Source organism: Herpailurus yagouaroundi, unplaced genomic scaffold, assembly GCF_014898765.1.
Source record: "Herpailurus yagouaroundi ecotype Mexico unplaced genomic scaffold, PumYag 100, whole genome shotgun sequence".
NCBI lineage: Eukaryota > Metazoa > Chordata > Mammalia > Carnivora > Felidae > Herpailurus > Herpailurus yagouaroundi.
Window position 1 is genome coordinate 57,455,170 of NW_024412391.1, and position 15,546 is coordinate 57,470,715.

The window sequence follows — 15,546 nt, forward strand, 5'->3', positions numbered from 1 at the left end:
GGCACCATTTCCCTCTAAACCCAGATACTGCCTTAAGCTTTTCTTCAACACAGATATCCAGGTGGTTACCACCAATTTATCAGAGTTGGAATGCTAGACATGACTTGATATCCATGACTGAGGTAAAATATAAACTCACTGAGATATAGATTATAGCAGTTTTATCTTACTTTCTGAAACACAGGGCTTTTTGCATATATTCAATTAATTGTTGTTAATAAATCAGTGATACAGCATTGCAAGGTCATCCTAATTAAAGTACACATGCATTTGCAAAGTCATGTATGTATCACAATGACTAACAGCATGGAAACAGGACTGAATTTATGAATGAAGTTACTTTATAATTCAATAATCCTGCAAATAGCATTCCTTCTTGGGTCCTTGACTAACCCCTTTTTATATAGAAATGTTTTATTCAACTGGCAATGCTACAGTTCTTTCCTCTATTAAGTTAGCACATCAAAATCTTTTGTAAAAACAAATAAACTCACAATGAACAATAGATTCAGATGAGAATTGGAAGAATTTGTTCTGTTGCTATCCATTCTAAGTCTGAAGTCAGACCAAGAAGGTAGATTTGTTTTAGTATAGTTACACTAGAAGTCAGAACAGGTAGATTTGTGGTAATATGATTTTCACTTTACAAAAGCATAAATCAAAGCTTAAAAATATTTTGAGACCTTAAAAATACATAATTTAAACTAGATATAGAATATTAACCTATTCTGTCTCAAAGATAAATGTCATTTCTCTAGTTCATTACATACATGATATAATTATGTCTATATGCATGTAAATACTAAGTATTTAGCTCAACTAGGTTTTTTGTTATTTCCTATGCACTTTCTGTCCTTTCTCACTTTCATGTCTTTGTACAACTCTGTCTTCAATCTGGAGTGCTTTAAACTGTCCAAATCATGTCATCATTTACACATCAATATATTTGCAGCTTTTCTGTAAGACTTCATGTAGGCCCTCAACAAATGATTCTATTGCCTGTGTTTCAATGTCATTTCCTTAGTATCATTATCTTCATACACATTTGTACATGTTTTTCTATATTAGCTCATGTTATTTGTATATATCTTAATTTTTAAACCTGGATGGTATACGCAATAAACACTCACATGCTATCCTATTCTTTTATCAAGCATTATGTCTCTTAGGTATTAGTGGCTAACTATGTCATTTGGTGTATTTATCAATTGCTGACAAATAACCCCAAAAGTCAGCAACTTAAAATAATAAATATTTATTATCTCATAGTTTCCATGAATCAGAAATCTAGGAGAGTGGTTTTGACTCAAAGTTTCAAAGATGTGGCTACCATTTTATCTGAAGACTTGATCCATTTCCCAATTCTCTTTCATAGTTATTTCCAGGCCTCAGGTTTTGTTTTTTGTTTTTTGTTTTTGTTTTTGTTTTTGTTTTTGTTTTTGTTTTTTGCCGGGTATTAGCCAAAGACTTAAAGTCCTTGCTACAGTGGTCTTTTTTAGTTTCTTGGAATGCAGTCTGGCTTCTCTCAGAATGAATGATGAGAGAAAGAGAGAGAGATTCTCAGATGCAAGCCACAGTCTTTTTTAATCAAATCTCAAAAGTGACATACTATCACTTCTGCCATGTGCTATTGGTTATATTAACTAACCTGGGGCACTGTAAGCAGGGACAGCACAAAGTTTTAAATCATCCTAGAGGCTGCTTATCTCTCTTGAAAATTGAGACAGATTCAATTACAACTTGTTTTGGTCTTAGTGTACTTTTTAAAAAAAATTACCTATACTTTATTTCTTTATTAAAAAAAACACATTTGTGTCATAATAAACCAATGCCTGAAATATGCAAATATTATTTAAAATAAAATAATTTAGGGAGACATACAAAATTTTTAGATTTTTTTTCTCATTTTCTCAGTTCTGTGACAGGTTTCAATGAACGTTTGAAGTGGGCGCATACATGCATGTATGTGTGCGTATTTGTGTGTGTCATGTGTGTTTCCTTGCAATTTAAGACTTTTTCGACAGTGGCTATCATTCAGAAAGATTATTATCTTAGTTATACAAATTTTACAGTAGTTATGTAAAATTTCAAACATCATTGTTGATATATCAAGTATGATTATAAAGGATAATGAGAATGGATTTATTGTATACTAAGCAAAAACAAAAATCGATCAAATTGTTTACTCCTTGTTGACATTGTACATACAACTTTATGCTTTCACATAGGAGATTATTTTTTTATTTCAAATTATTTTCAAACAATTGCATAATGTTCTTTATACATTAGTTTAGTAATTTTGTATATAATGTTGGAAAAGTACCTTAACTTTGGGGTCTTGCTCTGTGCATTAAATTACATTTGTAAATGCTTCACTGAACAGTATTTTTCAAATATAATCCACATATAATAATCATGTTTAAAATATAATTTTTCATAGTTATGACCCATCTGCTCAATACTGATAAGTTCAATAAAGCAGGCTATAAAAATCAGTGCTGTTAAATGTTTATTAATTATCTAACACATTACTTAGCTTACTGAGCACATTTAATACTGCAATACGTATTTCAAGGTATGTATGGAAATTCTGCACTTAGGTTTAAAGATACATTTTAAGCATCCTTTCAGCTGTGTTCTCTTAATCCAAATTTATAAGCATTGCGCTTATTCCAGTTAATCTGATCTTTCATTGAGGATACAATTTCACTGAAGGTAAGGCAGACAATTTCTATCTGGGGAAAAAAATCTTAAAAGTACATAGTACATTAAAAACCACTGAAGCATAATGGGCTAAGCTGCACATGGACCAGATTTCAACATTTGCCAAAATTATCAGTAAATTTAAGACCCATTCTAATTTTCTCAGCCATTATTTTAAACTCCAGTAGCACCAGGAACTGATCTAATCATTCAGTAAGACATACAGCATTCAGGTCAAGTAGATCAGCACAAAAATGTTTTCGGGTTCCTTTCATTCTCATCTCACAGAGGCCTTTTGTCACTAAGATTAAGGATGCTTGGGTTCTGAAACTATTTCTTCATCCAAACTACACTAAGGTATTTTAAAATGGTAAGAAAAGCCATGAAACTTATTATGTCTGCTAACAGCCCCCCCCTTTTTTTTAACCATTTTTACCTCATGATCTTTATTCCATTCCCACCGCTGCCCCTGCATCTAACTTAGTCTTAGCATCTAACATAATGCCTTAAACCTAGTATAATTAAAAAAACCCACATGTTTTAAAAATATGTTGGCTTTATTGAAGCCTATGTTCATTATTCTGGTGCCAAACTCATGAGGTGAGAAGTTAACATGTTTTTGGTTAGTAGGTGTATTTCGACCTTATCATTGTTATTTTCTGGTTAATTTACTTTCTAGCAATAAGTTTATAAGTTGTGATCTAAAATGACCTGATAAAATATGAGTCACATAATACTTTTTCAAGTCCTAATGCCTAAAATTCTGTAATCAGGGATTTTTTTCTTTGAGTCTTGAAGCTTGTGAGAAGTCTAAAATTTTGCCTCAACTGTTTTGATGGCCTAACCACCACTGATTTCCTAGTTATTCTTCATGTAGCTGTTAGGATGAGCTTTCCATAATTTGCACATTTGGTAACTACTTGTCTCATATAAGACTCTTCCATTTGCTGAAGGATAAAATAAAAGCTCCATAGTAGCATCCACAAGGTCTTTGTGTTTGTGCCACAACTTCTCTTCACAGTTTTGCCTGTATGAACACTGCCTTCTCTTCCAGTGCACCCATGTGACCTCCTCCATCATGCACCCTATATTCCTTACTAATGTACCCTCTAGGCACTCTATATTACACTCCCATCTATCCCTGTACCCTCCATTATGCATCCCATATTGTCTTTCCATTGAACTTTTCACTGTTCCCCATGTCATCTCAAAACCTGTATTCCATATTCCTAGGATATCATCAACCCAACCTTTACTATCTTGTGCACTCCTACTCATTTAAAAAATCCGGCTTGAAATTCATGTGTTCTGTGAAGGTTTTTTGACATATCCTGTATTTTCAATCTATTCCTAACCTTATACCGCTATCCCCCTTCCCCATTTTAACTCTTTATGGTAGGATGCTACAGTATATTACACATATCCATATGTTAGCATCTTTCCATTTTTAAAATAATTGAATTGCATTCATTTCCACAAAGTTTAATACCTTGTTATGTCTAAGTTTGAGAAAGATCTCACTTAAAAACGTCTACTACAATAAATTATCCTGTATGTATTCTTTGTTAATTACTAGCGGTTGGAAAAGGGATTTAGACAAGCTAAGTCGCTGAGAGACAGCTCAGGAATCTGCTGAGGAAATCTTCCTTCAATGATGAAGAGGGAATAGTCACCTTTATTCCTAGCTTGAACAAATTAGAGAATAAGAAAATACGAGTACTAGATAACCTACAAACTACAATCTTTAGGTGCCATGTTTTCCGGACTTGATCTAAACATCATGAATTCTGGCTAGTTGTCCAGAGGCTGCTTTTCCTATGATTCTTAAATTCTAATCTGCCTCTGTTGTGAGACAGTCTCACTGAACCATTCCAGCTCCAAAATGGGTCTTTTAGGGCTTTAACTTTGGAGAGGCAGAGCAGTTTCAGGCTAAACTGTGGTTGTACTTGCCCGGTATCTAAGTACTCTTGTGTGTGCGTGTGTGTGAGCGCTCGCATGCTGCATATGCTGGCGATTTATTGATGTTACCCGATGAAGTCTTTTATATCTTACATATCAAGTAGACATTATCTAAAATTCATCCATTTTTACTAGGGATTTTGTTATCATGCTTCCTTTTGAAGAGGAGAGTATTACTGTAAAATTAAAATTAAATGTCTTTTCAAACTAGGTAATTTTGGTAGGAGAGAAGATAGAGCAATATAAAATATGTAAAACAAAGTAATAGAATTATCACTTGAAGAATATAAATATTATTTTCCATAAAATATTAATTTTGTTTATATTTTATTTATAATCAAGTGGACCACAAACATAGTGTATTCTTCTCCAGTATAATTACTACAAAGAAAACTTAAATTGCTAACAGGAGGCTAAATGCTTGGGGCAATATTCTGCTGATGAATGACTGTGGGATAATGATAAATGAATCTCATTCTAAATTCTGTCAATGAAATAAATCACTAATGTCATCAATTTCATTAATATATTAACATTCCACTCAACCAATATACCTTCTACTTGTCTTTTCCAGGGAACCCTTTTCACTTTAGTCATATTTATCTTGAGCATTATGGAACTGGAAAACTATTATTAATTGTGGTCAACCCTAAACAGGAAAGCCCTTTGATAGGCTTCATTTGTTGCAAACTTGCCTTTGTATCCTGACTACGTACTCATTCTTGAGCTGATGAAAACAATTTTTCTGCAAAATGGGCACAGTTCCTGGAAAGTATGTGTCACAAAGGACAGTTAATATTTCTTGATAAAGTGTTCAGAATATAGACATGGAAAAGATCAGGCTTATAGAGAGGTGAAAATAGTCATATGTTAAGCTGGCACTGTATGAAAGCAAAATGGAGTATATATATATTTTTTTAATTTTAAAATTGGAGTATACTTTAAAGTAGAAACTTCCTCTATATCCTCCACCTAAAACTTGGAAAAATTTAGAATGGGATAGTATCCTGTTTAAGCACTTATTTTATGTAAATGTACTCATATACCAGATAATACGGATTAAGGTTAAATCAAATGGAGAGTTTTCAGGTTGCTTGAAAAGGACTTTTATAAAATTTTTTTTAAAGTTTATTCATTTATTTATTTTAACATTTATTTATTTTTGAGGGAGAAAGAGAGACAGAGTGTAAGCAGAGGAAGGGCAGAGAAAGAGGGAGACACAGAATCCAAAGCAGGCTCCAGGTTCTGAGCTGTCAGCACAGAGCCCAACATGGGGCTCGAACTCTGAACTGTGATATCATGAACTGAGCTGAAGTTGGATGCTTAACTGACTGAGCCACCCAGGTGCCTCTATCTATCTATCTATCTATCTATCTATCTATCTATCTATCTTTCTTTCTTTCTATCTATCTATCTATCTATCTATCTATCTAGTGCATGTGTGCTCAGAGGGGAAGGGGCAGAGAGAGGGAGAGAGAGAGAGAATCCCAGGCAGGCTCCACACTGTCAGTACAGAGCTGGGTATGGGGCTGCAACTCAGGAACCATGAGATCATGAAGCTGAAGATGGACACTTAACTGACTGAGTAACCCAGCACCCCAACTTGAAAAGGACTTATACTGAAAGTTTCATGAGCTAAAGCATCTGTTTCTTATAAAAATGATAACAAGAATGTTAAATAGTAAATAAAGTATCAAATGAAATAGTCATCTTAAGTTACCTTCAAGTAATGTTGATAATTTTTATTCATACACTGTTTCAACTTGGAAACAAAATTTATTGTAATGGTTACTTATTTTTTTTTTTTTACATTTATTTATTTTTGAGACATAGGGAGACAGAGCATGAACAGGGGAGGGTCAGAGAGAGAGGGAGACACAGAATCTGAAACAGGCTCCAGGCTGTGAGTTGTCAGCACAGAGCCTGACGTGGGGCTCGAACTCACGGACCCTGAGTCCATGACCTGAGCAGAAGTTGGATGCTTAACCAACTGAGCCACCCAGGCGCCCCAATAATGGTTACTTAAAATATTTTAAAGTTCATGTACATAAACAAACCAGAAAATGTTCATATCTAGTATGTATTATTCACGAATTTTATGAATATATGTATGTATTTATTCAGTCACTGTGATGGATTGGGGATATAATAGCACACAAGACAAAGTCATAACATTCTAGCAGGGATGATTGCAACTAACCAATAAATGTAATTCTAAATATTTTACTTCATTAATTCAAAGATGATTTTTAAAAATATTTTAATTTCTAGATGCAGATGTATCATATGATAACTATAGACCAGAAAATGAGATAAATATAATTTGTATTGTCTGACAACATAGTAAAATTGAGAAAGCACTACCAACAAAACTTGCATCATGAGCGTCAGTTCCTGAGAGGAAAATTTTAGAGACAATAGTGTAGAACACCCTCATCAACACTCCTCATGTCACTACATATTGCATTATGTTGAAAACACAGGTGTTGATAATACTAAGTTGAAAATATAAAGACATTGGATTCTAAAATGAAGTTTTAGATATATCATCACCAGTTTCTTTCACTTGCTTTTTCCTTTTATGAGTACACAAGAAGAGTGATACACAATTAAAATACAGGTTTAAAATAGTTTCAAAGATCTCTTTTGTTAAATACAAAATGGCACTTGTAAGTGTTGAGAGGATTTTGTTAGTAAAATGGTTGGTACTTTTTCAATAGTGATTTTTAGCTATTGATTTGTAACAACATATTATCAAATTTAATGCTTTAAAATAACAATAAAGTTATTAACCTCACAGTCTCTATAGGTCAGGAATTATGGAGCTGCTTTGCTGGGCACTTTTGGCTTGTCTTCTCTCATGAGACTGTGATCAAAATGTCAGCTGACACTGCGGTCATCTGAAAGCTATCTGATTGGAGCTGAACAATTCAGTTTCAAGGTGACTCACTCTCAGGGCTGCGAGGTTGGTGCTGATTGTTAGAAGGAAGCCTCACTTCCTACATTTGGCCTCTTCACAGGTTTCATGAGTATCCATAGTTGCTGACTTCTCTTATTCATTAATAGCCATGTAGTCTGGCTCTCATTGAAGAGGATGGGAATCAGGCTCACCTTTTGAAGGGAGTGCCAGAATTTATGTACATATTGTAAAGACACAATGTGGAGAACTAATCATACTTCATACATCATATAAATATAGGTTACAGATTCATTGAAATATAATAAATGCTAAGAATAAACCAAGCTGGGTAGGATGGGGAGAGTAACAGGGTTTTGCTACTTTCTGGTCTTTCTGAATATGTGGGTGAGGAACTTAACCAAATGTAAAGATCTGGTAAGAAAGGTCTTGACAGAGAAATGTTGATCCAAAGCGTGAAAGTATTAGAGTACCTGGGTGCAGTAGGAATTAGCAAGGAAGCTAGTAGAACTCCCATATGTATTTTTCTTTAGGTTATTTTAGAAAATTTTTTTTAAGTTTATTTATTGATTTTGAGAGAGAGAGAAAGTACAAGCAGGGGAGAGGCAGAGAGGGAGGAGAGCGAGAATCCGAAGAAGGCTCTGCACTGCCAGCACAGAGCCGAATGTGGGGCTCAAACTCACCAACTGTGAGATCATTACCTGAGCCAAAGTTGGACACTTAACTGACTGAACCACCCAGATGCCCCTATAAATGGTTGTAATAAGTGACTCTCTCATAGACAAGTACATTTTTTATCAATATAGAGAATAACTGTTATAAGGTGATGCATCTTTCATTAGTTTATTTGAGATTATCTTTTTATAGCATATTCTTTTGGAAAAGAGTACTCAGTAAGACTTGCTCTGCTTTCTCCAGCTTTTCTAGAAACAAAAAATTTTAAGAATAAACATTGGTTTTATACCACACAGTTGTATACATTTTCCATAGGCAATATTCTCTGTTTGGGAAAAACTTCCTTGAGAATTGACTTTATTTCTTCTAGTTTCAAACTGCCAGATCTTTAAATTTATTTATATGAAAAGTATTTTCAAGCTCCCCTACTTTTATTCATCCAACTCAGTAGTAAATAAATAAATTTTCCTTTGTGAAAAATTATTCAGTCAGAACAATCACTTGGTATTTAGTTGACTCTGCCAAAGGGAAGTGCCATGTTGGCCAACATAACAAGTGTTACCTCAGCTCTCAGTATAACAGTGAATGAATCTGGTTAATCTGGTTATAGCAAATGTCTAATGACTTATCTTAATAGTAGAGCAGCACTTTCATCAAGGGCCATTTCCTTCTCTCAAAATTTCTGAGAGGTTTTTAATTTTTTTAATTATCTTAATTTCTATTATGTTTTTTTTTCTTTCTTTCTCAAGTTTATGGCCCACTAGGTATCAAGATCCAAAGTGGAAATTATAGTTGGATGGAAATGTTACCTACAGATACAAATGTTTATATATTGTTTCCTCTGCTTAACTACTGATTTGTAATGAACATGATTAACAAAGTATGTCAGTGATTCAAAGTGTGATCTCCAAAGAGCAGAAGTAACTGCTAAAAATGAAAATTCTTGGGCCCCAACCCAGAAGATCTGGGGTGGAGCCCAGAGCTGTGTTTTAACAAATCTTTTCTTCCATATGACTAATATTTGCTAAAGTTTGAGAACCACTGGGAAAGACAATAGTAGGGTTTACTTATTGCTACTTATATTAATCCTATGAAAGACTTGAGGAGGCTTATTAATATCATTAACGCTCACAGGCAATGATTTTCAAATGATGATCAGTACATATGAACACCATAAAATCAGGTCTCCATAATAAAACCAAAAAAGGAGGAAAGAATTATTTTATTTGTGGATTGACTCTCTGCACTCCACTCACCTCTTCTTTACACAATATTAACCATCAGGGAAACTGAAAATGCTTCAGGTAAACCTAATGAGGATTTGAACTTCTACAGTGGACAATTTGGGTGAAATGATAATTATTCAATCTGTCATTAAAGACATTTGAATGTCTAAAAAACACTCTCAGGGCCAAAAAGTTATATAGACTCTTGAAAAATTCTGAGAGTTCAACACTATTCTTTTCAAAAATTAAAAGAAAAATAGCAATTATGAATATGAGTTAGATATCCATTTGCTAACATATCCGATGAAATATTTTCAAAATTGTTATCATTCATATCTCACTCAGAAGAACAAGAAGATCCAGTAAGTTACTTAAGAGTATGTAATATGTTGTCAGTATAGTTTCTCAAACGGGGAGGGTGTGTGTGTGAATGGAGCAATAGACTTTCAGGAAGAGTAAATTAAAGGTTAGGAAATATATAAGTCTCTTGGCTTTAACTGGTTTGGGAAACATAAACAACGTTTCAAAACAAAAATAAATCTCTTTCATGAAACATCAGAAACCCTTCTTCCATTATTCTGTCCTTTTTTCAAAGACGTTCTATTTTCACTTTGTAAATTTCCATCTCTTCTCTGCTTTTCCTAGGCAGTTTTGGTGTTACGTAACTTAAATAGATAAATATCACGTGTCCTCAGGGGAAAAATAAATAAACTGCTGCTCCATTCAAATAAGGTTGTTATTACTCAATGTGGAAAATAATAATGTTTTAATCATAACAGATGAGATAAAAACTTCAGGGCACAATAATCAAATGGAGTCGATAACATGTAGGGTAGAGATGGAATTGATGTTACAGAAAATAGTGGAAAAGATATACTAGAGTATATTCTTTTTACAATTCCTGGGGAAAAACTTGTATTCTTATTTTGTATATTTAAGAAGTTAAAATGAGTTACCTTTCTGTTAAGGTTCTTATGTCTGAAGACATTTAGGTATAATACCATACCATACAAAAAAGTATAACTAAAAATTTCAAGTTACTTTAGGGGCACCTGTGTGGCTGAGTCAGTTAAGCATCAGACTTTTGATTTTGGCTCAGGTCATGATCTTATGGTCTTGAAATCAAGCCCCACATTGGGTTCCATGCTGAGTGTGGTGCCTGCTTGGGATTGTCTCTCTCTTCCTCTTTCTCTCTCTCTGCCCTTCCTCCACTCATGCATGCTCTCTCTCTGTCTCTCAAAATAAATAAATAAACATTAAAAAAAAATTCAAGTAACTTCAGATGTTTTAAATGCATTAACTGCATTCCTTATTCTTTTAATTGTAATTGACTGATGCAGAAGCAATTTTTTTTGTTCCAAACAGATTAAAGTTGCTAGCATAGTTCATAAAAAACACATTCACATTTTCTAAATTGGAATCTAAAAATCTGTGTGAGGATTCTGTTTGTTCTAGAAGGGAAACATGGACATTAGAGTAACTTACATTTAGGTAATTTGTAACATAGAGCTAAGTTCTGTTGCAGGGTAGTGTTAGACCAGGACATCTGACTAGAAGGGGAGACAACACCCTATGGTGTGTACAGAACACATAGATTTTCCCTGCCTTCATTATTAAGAAATGCATCATAATATCTTTGTTAAGAAAAGAATTAGGCTGCATAAAAATCACATACACAAAATTATCTCACAGTTATAGCTTTAGAGAGTTATATGAGAAGTAATTCTTTCTTCTATTGATTTTCACATGTATCCATTAAACATTGAAATAATTGAAAGTAGATATTATTTTGCGTGTCTTTGTTGGAATTATAAAGATAGCATGTAATTAAAATTAGATCCATTAACTTTCAAATATCACACATTTGATAAATGTTTAGAAAGGGCTCTTTTCTTATGTTTTAAGACAATGGAAGCATTTGGGAAATAATTGTTATTCCCAAAGAAAACGTACATGTTCTAAAACCTAGCAACTTCAAATTGTGAAGATACCAAATTAATTGTCTTAACAAGATTACAAAACTTACACAAGAAACGAATTACAGGGGCGCCTGGGTGGCTCAGTTGGTTGAGCGTCCGACTTCAGCTCTGGTCATGATCTCACAGTCTGTGAGTTCGAGTCCTGCGTCGGGGTCTGTGCTGACAGCTCAGAACCTGGAGCCTGTTTCAGATTCTGTGTCTCCCTCTCTCTCTGACCCTTCCCCGTTCATGCTCTGTCTCCTTCTGTCTCAAAAATAAATAAACGTTAAAAAAAAATTAAAAAAAAAAAAAAAGAAACGTATTACATGGTATGGAATTCAAAACTCACAACTAGGTAGAATGTAAACTTTTGTAGCTGGGGGCACTTAGGTGGCTCAGTCAGTTAAGGATCCGACTCTTGATCTCAGCTCAGGTCTTGATCTCACAGTCTTGAGTTCAAGCCCTGCATTGCCCCCCACCCTCACCCCTGCCACCCCTGGCTAGGCTTGAAGCCTGTTTAAAAACAAACAAACAAAAAAGCCACACCTTTTTATACCTGACATTTTGCTGTGATTTCAGGAGAAAAAAAAAAAACGAGGTAATGGCTAAAGATCGAGGAAACATCCAGGTATGATTTGTGGATCAATCTTTCTTCTACAAATGGAATAAGCAAATCATGCATCATCATTGTTTGAATGAAGAAGTATTTTAATGTTTTAGGCAAGAACAAAAATTAGCTCAAGTCCATTTGTCAGTATTTCAATTTGAGAAGTTCTCATTATGACAGTCGCAACTTATAATACTAAGAATATCTCTGTAACAACAGTAACAACAACGACAGACATAGAAAGTCTACAGGCATAGAGAATTGTGTATAAGTTAAGTTAGACTATATATTTTTTAAAGCAGAAATAGTCAAAAGTGTCAAGGGCATTTTTGTGAGAATCTTCTGTGTTACAGACATTAGATATTTTCATTTTCTCTTATCTTTATTGTTTTATAAACAACAGTAAGTTCAATATAAGTGAGATGTGTAACAAAAAACTAAATTCAATCTCAGTTTGCATTAATAGGATATTTTATTAAGATTGGGAAATGGCTAAGGAGCAAAGACTGGAATCAAATTGCACTACTTTTACTAGCCGTGTGACCTTGCACAAGTTACTTAACCTCTCTAAATCTCAAAAACTGGGATTAATAATACTATCTCACTAGTTTTTATATAGTAAGATAAAATAATGTGTTTAAAAACTTTACAAAGTTTGACCCAAAGTGAATTGTCTTACCTCCTGGATATAATAAAATTATTGTTATTACAAAGGTGATAATCATTTGGGACTCTGTTCTATTCAAATCTTAACTGGAGAGGTTATTTAACTCTGATCACAGATACACACACCCCCTTTACAAGTATCTATTAAGAGAACAAAGAAATAAATACATTAGCATCATAGGGAGAAATTAAATGGAACACACATTTAAAGTCATTTCCAAGTTTAAAATTTGTAACAGAATTATTCAAAGATGTAATGAAGTGTCTTGAGAGATAATTGTTTTATTTTCACAAAAATGTGTTCAATCATAACCTAGAAAAGCACTTGACAAACATGCTGTAGAGATTCACAGGCATGTCGTGAGATTACACTAAATGGTCTTTTAAGATTGCACCCTACTTCAAGAATGTACAATAATCTGACTGGAAGATAAGTGAATTATTTGTCTTTTGTTCATTCCATTCCCCTTTCTTTTTCATCCCTTCTGATAGCTTCTTTTTTTTCAAGTTTTTATTTAAATTCAAGTTAGTTATACAATGTAATATTAGTTTCAAGTGTGGAATTTAATGCTTCATCACTGACATAATACTCGGTGTTCATCACAACAACTGCCCTCATTGATACCCATCACTCATTTAACCCACCGCCCTCCAGAAACCCTCAGCTTGTTCTCTCTAGTTAAGAGTGTTTTCTGGCTTGCCACTCTGTTTTTCCCCTCCATGTTCATCTATTTTGTTTTTTAAATTTCACATATGAGTGAAATCACATAGTATTTGTCTTTCTCTGAATGACTTATTTTGCTTACCATAATACAGTCTAGCTCTATCCATGTATAGCAACACTGAGCCACTGAGACAATGCACTGTTTTTGGCAACTACTAATATGGGAATGGAATGGGAATTAATCATAAAGAAATATAGGAGTGATCCTCACCTCTGCACCAATAGCTTTTGTTCAGCTTCTTGTGTTCACAGCTCTGGATTCATTGGGTTAGGATGCTAGTTCAGAATGCTCATGTGAGGAAAATGTGACCAAAGTATGGGTAACAGTGACAATGTAAGGAAATTCAGTGTCATGGCTTATTCAGAGATAAACTACAGATTAATTTGTAGGATACTGATTTAAAGCATTTGTTTTATTAATACCTGGCTGTGCAAAACTAGAAAAGTGGCTTCTGCTCTCTGGGTCTGTTTTCTTACATGGCATGGAAAGAATTATCCCAGATGGGCTCTAAGTTTTTTTAAATCTCTAATACTCTATGAGTCTATGGTAAATTTATAAGATCATATGACCCATGTCATCTCAAAATTTTCTCCTTAATTTCTATTTACTTAGAATAACTGTAAGAACAAAAATACCGAGTATCTACATTGATTTTAACCTTTACATGATTAGTTTAGTGACATGGTAATTTAGCTTTTATTTTCAGTGTAGGTTTTTCATTGTGATCAATCCCAATAATGATATTCCCAGGAATGTCTTCTTTTTAATATTATGAATATAAATACAAAAATTTTATAAGCACTTCTGTATTATGAAGTAAACCATGTAACAGCAATTACAGTCATGTACAATAAAAGATAATAGGTATTCACCTGACAGTTTATTTCTGTACATTCCTATTAATTTCACTCTTCTAGAAATAAAATAAAAATTCATGTATTGCAATAGAACTGTTTCTCATTTCTTTTATCTTCTCTAAATGTTCTTTTCTTGTTAATTGTTTTTACAGTGTTGACTTGCCAAACTGCTTTATATATATTCTTTGTTTTTCAGAAGCAATAAATGATTATATGATTATGGCAGAAAATTAAGAAAATATACAACCCTGGAAATAAATGTTAAGACCAAATTAATTGTAGTCTATTAAGAAGAATCCATAAACATCTTTGGATTTCTTTCATTGGAGCATATTAGATCAGGGCAGTGACATAATATGGCATGTTAAATAAATTCATTCTGGGGACTATATGTTAAGGAGAATGTAGGGAGCAGGAGTATAAGCAGGGACATCAGTTTGGAGGCAATTGCATAAGGGAGAGAATAAAAGGCTTGAACCAAAATGGTAGCTGCCATAGTGGAGAGAAATGGTTAAATGGGAGATAAATTTTAAAGATAGAGCCAAGAGGACTTAATGGAATGGATGTAAGGTATAAAAGTAAGGAATAAAGGGGCACATGGGTGGCTTAGTCAGTTAAGTGACTGACTCTTGGTTTCACCTCAGGTCATGATCTCATAGTCTGTGAGTTTGGGCTTCGAGTCAAGCTCTGCTCTGAGAGTGTGGAACCTCTTGGGATTCTCTCTCTCCCTCTCTCTCTGCCCCTCCCTGCTCACATTTGTTCTCTCTCTCCCTCTCTCAAAATAAATAAATAAACCTTAAAAAAGGTAAGGAAGAAAGGTGAATATTATGAACCTGAAGAAATGGATGGATGGTTGAGCTGCTTACTAAGGGAGGAGATAAATTGAATTTTGCTTTGGGCATGAGAAGTTTGAGATATCTAATAAATATGTAAGTAAACACATTATTGTTGGGGGGTAAACATTTGGAGTGCAGGGGACATGTTCAGGTTGGAGATAATTTTGGTGGTCTTCCATGTATACGTATATTCAAAATCATGAAAACCATGAGGTCACTAAAGAGAGGGTTTTGATAGAGAAATCAGGGGCTATCAAGACTAAGTCCTGATATCCTTTCATAGTTGGAAGGAAAAAAACACAACAAAGAACACAGAAGGAGCACATTGTAATGAAGAAGAACCATAGGGATATGGCATTCTGAGATCAATTGAAGATAGTTTTCTCTCTCTCTTTTTTTTTTTTTATTTATTTTGAG